Below are 5,748 nucleotides of genomic sequence, written 5' to 3'. Positions count from 1 at the left end.
GGAAAGAGGGAGGAAGGTCTATACAACAGTTCAGGAAAGGTAGCACGCAGGTATTTCCCTTTCATAAACAGTGCTTCACAAATCCACTCTGCTGATGAGCACTCCAGGCGAGTCAACAGGTAACTCTGAATGAGGAGCTTGGCTGGACTGGTTCCTAAGCACAACTCAAAGACCCAGATGAAGCCGCCCCATTGGCCAGGTCCCCAGGGCTGCAGACCATCAGCCCCCTCGTCCTCTGTACCAACCCTGCTGCAAGATTTTCCTAGAGAAAACCAGCTTCTAGTTCTGCCTCACAAAGCAAGAGCCCAGAGCCTTCCCTCTACTGAGTCCTGCCCGCTTAGACTCCCACCCGTGCAGCTGGAGTCTAAGCCAGGCACAGATAGGCTTTCCTCCGTTAATCCTTTCCACTCTCCAACCCCACTGAAACATGCAACCCCACATGTGTGTACGTATGAATATTCAGAGAGACAAAGAGGCAGAGAACACACTGACATGATGTATTTCTTTTAAAAATCCTGAGCCAGTTCCTTACAGCTTCCTGTTAGCCTTCCTATCGTACCAGGTGATTGTTTTTCGCAAATAATCACAACACTATATTTAATTCAGTATAAACTATCTGATTAAATAACAGGTCTACAAGCTATATAATAAAAATATACTGTCTGAGCTTTTTAAAATATACATAAATCAATTTATGGAAATGTCATTTTAAAGCTAAATAAAGTATACTAAGTAGAATTTCATAATTTTCCATGAGAACTGTTCTCTAAGCTTCATGGAGAAAGCAGTAAGCTTTTTCTTCAGTATCTCTACATTTTTTTAAAAAAGAAGTATTTATTTATTTATTTAATTCCATTTGTTGTTATTATTATTATTTTATAATTTGACCAGAGAAACAGAGAGCAAGAGAAAGGGAAACCAAGCCACCAGGCCCAAGACTCAAACTATGGTCAGCCATGTGGGAGTCCAGTGCCTTAACCACCACACCACTTGCTGGCCACTACATTTCTTTTTTCAATTTGCTGAGTGAGGGTGAAAAATCACCCCCAATGGGGAATGGTCATGCTTCAAGCTCTTCTCCATCTCTCCTTCCTGTCAAAATTTTTAAGCATGCATGCACACATACCTGGAGTGTTCCTTAAGCTGCCAGGTCTGGGAGTTGAACCTCATGGTTGGCCATGTGGGAACTGTCTGCCCAAACCACCACACCTCTGGCTGACCTTATATCTCTTTTATTCATACAGAACAGATGACAAGCAATATTTTCATCAGTGTCATAAAGTTAAGTGTTACATTTTAGAGGACATTTTTAGAATTTTTTTGTAGAAAACTTTTAGACTCTTAGAATGCCCAAAAGGCACATGGTTAGAAAACCAACCAGGACTTTTGATTTTACCTCCTTTTCTCTTTTTTCTGAGTTTTTTCTTTCTTTCCTGTATCAAACAGGCCCTGGCTTGTTTGATTTTTATCCTCTGCTATAATCAAGATTGATGTGCCTTTGCTAAACCATAACTACAGTCTATGGTCTTTTGGTCATCGCTACGATTAGTTGGATGAACAACATCTGGTTGCTTAAGACTAGACAAAGAAACCATTGTAATCTGGGAACCAGTCACAACCCACCCACGTTGATATAAGTCGTTTTCCTCAAATGCACTTGTGCTCATGCATCTATGCCTGTATACCCAGGCTGACAAGTACAGCCCCCTACTCCACTCCGTATTTGTCAGTTTTGACAAATGTGTTTGATACCTGATTCTTTTCTGGGGAGACAGGGAGGATGCTGTAGGGTGTGGTGCACTTGTCAGAGAGACTGAGGGAGACAGTGAGAGAAAAAGTGAGACATCATCCCCCAGGGTGATGGCCACACCACAATCCCGTCTCCATTCTCCTCCATTCTCCTTTCAGGATTTTGGGCACACATACACATGTGCTTGGTGTGATTTTCAGGCCACCGGGTCTGGGTCTTGACCTGCAGTCAGCTATTACCTGCTCGCCCAGATTCTTAGGAGTAAAAAAATCAGCAATATCCCTCAAACTTGAAATATCTGTATTTTGTAGGAATATACAGTGCATACCAACAAATTTCAAATTCTGTCCCATTCCATCTTGATTCTAGAAAATTCTTCTCCCCCCACAACCCAGTCTATGTGCTGTGAATGGAGGAAAAATTAAGAGAAATTCACTCTTAACGTGTAAAGTTCAGGACAGACACAGAGCAGAATCTAGAAGCAGGTCTCATTCACAGCATCAGAGACTCAGTCAAAGAGCTGGGTCGATGGGCTCTCCAGATGGAAAACAGATGTACTTGAACACTATACGAAAAAATTCAATTTCTGATAGATTTTGGATGTAATTGAGAAAGGCAAACAATAAAGCTCTTAGAGGAAAATGCTGGGGAAGGTTTTTGTGACCTTGGAGTAGGAAAAGATTTCCTAAACAACTCATTCTAACCATAGAAAAAATATTGGTAAATTGTTCTATGTTAAAATTTAAAAGGCCTGGGGGGCCAGCAGGTAGCATGGTGGTTAAAGTGCTGGATTCCCACGTGGCTGACCATGATTCCAGCCCCAGACCTGGTGGCTTGAAAATCATGCAGGGCACATGTGCATGGGTGAATGTTCAAAATGCCAAGAGGAGAATGGAGGAGAAGGGAAGGCAGCATGGCCATCCCCCGGGGAATGATTTCTCAATTTCTCTCTCTCTCTTTCTACAGAGCATGCATGTCCTATGGCAAAAACAAACAAACAAAATAACAAATAAAAAGTTAAGAAGTTCTTTTGGCCCAGCCGCCACAGTGATGTGTGTTGCTAAGACACTGTGCTTCACAAGCTGTAAGCGTGTGAGAGGCCCAGGTTCAATTCACCGTTCAACCTGACAGCCAAGAGAGGAGGTGTGCCTGTGCAGTCCCAGCGACTGGGGCGGAGGCAAGAGGGTCATTACTGTGGCTGGCCTGAGCGACAGCAACAAAGAGCCAAGATGCACGGTGTGCAAGCACAGTGCCAAGCGGTGTGCACGCACAGTGCCACGCGGTGTGCACGCACAGTGCCAGCTGGAAGGCTAACACAGGAGAACCATAAAAAAAATAAAAATAAAAAGCCAGTCTTATAATAGAAAGGCAAGGCACAGAGGAGGAAAAGAAGTTCACAATACATTTGTTTAACAAAATACCCACATCCACAATACAAAAGAAAAAAAAATCTACAAATAAATTTTTAAAAATATTGCAGGGCCAGTTCCATGGATCCCATATGGTTGACAACACCATTTGAGTCCCAGACCTGGTGGGTAGAGAAACATGCTGGGCACATGTGTGTGGCCAAAATCTTGAAACGACAATGAAATGGAGGAGAAGGGATTATAGTGACACCATACCCTACAGAGGGATAGGTGCTTTCTCCTTTCTCTCTCTCTTTGTGGTCCTCTAGTGAAAAGAAAAAAAAAGAAAGAAAGAAGGAAAACACTGACAACCTAATTTTTAAAAATGAGGTATAGAGTCAAAGAAACACTTCTCAAAGAAAGTGACCAAGGAGTGAATGACAAGTTGTTCTTGCTCAGTTTTATCAGTCAGATGGAAATGCAAATTAAAGCCAGTGGCATATGATGGCACACCCACTAGAATGGCTGACATGAAAAAGAGCAGATACCGGTGTTGATAAGGCCACAGAGAGACTAGAATGCTCCTTTATGGCTTGCGAGAGAATGTAGTGTCACAACCACTTTGCAAGGATGTCTAGTTGTTTCCTGTAAACAAATGTCTTCAAGTAACCCAGCCATTCCACTTCTAGGTCTCTATTTACAACAGAAATGTGAGGCCCGTCCACCAAAAGTCACCAACTAGAATAGAATGTTCATAGCAACTCATTTCATTATAGCCAACATCTGGCCACCACCCAAGTGGTCTTCAACCACACAAAAGATAAACTAATTGTGGTATTATATACTTACTGGATCATTAGACTGGATTTAAAATAAATATTAAACTGCAGCAACTATAAGAATAAAATGCAGTGTTAGAAAAAGAAGGTAGACGCAGAAGGGCACACACTGCATGTCTGTACAAGAAGGAGTAGACCAAGATGACTAATTTATGTGGCTACAAATAAGGAGAGGGGCTAGAGGCCCTTCCTGGGAGGGAAGTGGAATCCAGGGCAGTCTCCAGGATGCAATCAATGGCCAGTTTATTCATCTGGATACTAATTACAGAGACATATTTAATTTATGGAAATTACAATTTATAGAAATTCACTGATATGTGAACTTTGTGTATGATGCTTTTAAAATGGGTGATATGCCCATTAGGAAACCAAGTTTAAAAAAAAAAACAACGAATCACACTACTAATGAACTTTATTTTTTTAAGAGTTTTGAGCGTAATTATAACCCTCATGAATTGTACTAAAGTGAGCTTTGACACAATGTGATTAAATCTAAAAGTTAATTTATTTACACTCTAAGACTATGATATGTCAGAACAGTAGGACGCCTTCCATTTCCATGCAGTGGTGCCTGGTTCACTGAGGAAATTTCCACCCTGGATATTTGAGATCACTTGCTTATTATTCATTGATACTTCAAGAGGAAATTCTGCCCCTCTTGCTAGCCAATGACTTCCGTTTCTGTGTTCTCAGTTTTGACATTATTTGCTTGCTTACCTGGAGTTTATCTTGAACAGATGATTTAGGAATGGCATATTTATTTACTATTCCCAACACCATGTACATATGAGGAAATGTTTTCTGTCATCTCTTGAATAGGTAAAAAATATTCCACCTTTTAAGCTTTTACTGACAGCCATTCAGACAGATGGTATGTCCCAAGAATCTCTGCTTGTAGCTCATGTTATAAAGCAGTATGAAGTCAGTTTTTTCCTTTTGCACTTAGAAAGTAGCTCATTTTAAAATCAGGATTACTGTTTTGAGTTGTCACATAATAATTGCACATTTATGGAGTGCAGTGTATTTTTTCTGTACGTTTTTTCTACTTGGGTAATTGTAACACTTTTTTCCTTAATCCTTGTAAATCATCCTAAACTATGCTGGAAGGGAAGGAAACAACTCTCTTCTCAGGTGAAGTACAAGTTGAACCTGCCCCTTTCTCATGCTTCTCACCTCTGAAGCGTTTTCTTCAGTAACTGGTGCAATTGTTGTTTTTGTTCAAATCGTCATGAATCCTCGGGAACACTTTGCCGTCTCTCTTCTCTTTTATCCTGAATTGTGAGAGATCTGTATGAGTTCTCTCTTGATATTAGCTGGGTATTTCACAGTCCAGTTTGCTCACAGCTATTTTATAGTTGAATTGTATTTGCATTTTTCATTTCCCCATTCATGTATTTCCATTTTCATCTCAGGAATCTTGCTCAGTATATGTGAACTCTACCAGGAACCTCACTGGCTCCCTTTCCACCTGCAGACTAGACCCGTGGGGTCTCTGGCTCCAAGGGTAGGTAAGACTCACCTCACTCATCCATCCCTGTATCCACCCTGCTTTTTCGTGGAGGAAAAGTTCTTTACCAGAAGGAAAAGAGTGTGCTGATTGCCTCACAGAGCTGCTCTTGAGTGTGATGGGGGAGAGCAACAGGTGGAGCATAGCCTAAGCTAGGCCTACTGCCGCCCGCTTCTGACACCTTAGAAAAATCACGTAGCCACCTTTTTGAGCATAGAGAGAGAAGCACCCTCCACAGGACTCAGTCACCCCTCAAACCCATTCCTGTAGTCCTCCAGCCCGTCAGATCCCAGGCATGTGCTC

At 41.6% G+C, this 5,748-nt stretch overlaps 1 long non-coding RNA gene across 1 annotated transcript in view; it reads left to right on the top strand.

The window, feature by feature from the left end:
• Positions 1-5,419, top strand: part of LOC102471691 (uncharacterized) — a 23,761-nt gene extending 18,342 nt beyond the window's left edge. Inside the window, exon 3 of the long non-coding RNA XR_335128.1 lies at positions 5,351-5,419. This is a non-coding gene — a long non-coding RNA (uncharacterized LOC102471691). The remainder of the gene's footprint in view (positions 1-5,350) is intronic.
• The last annotated feature ends 329 nt before the right edge of the window (positions 5,420-5,748 follow it).

Source organism: Tupaia chinensis, unplaced genomic scaffold (assembly GCF_000334495.1).
Source record: "Tupaia chinensis unplaced genomic scaffold, TupChi_1.0 Scaffold000346_1, whole genome shotgun sequence".
NCBI lineage: Eukaryota > Metazoa > Chordata > Mammalia > Scandentia > Tupaiidae > Tupaia > Tupaia belangeri.
This window is presented reverse-complemented; position numbering and strand designations above follow the sequence as displayed.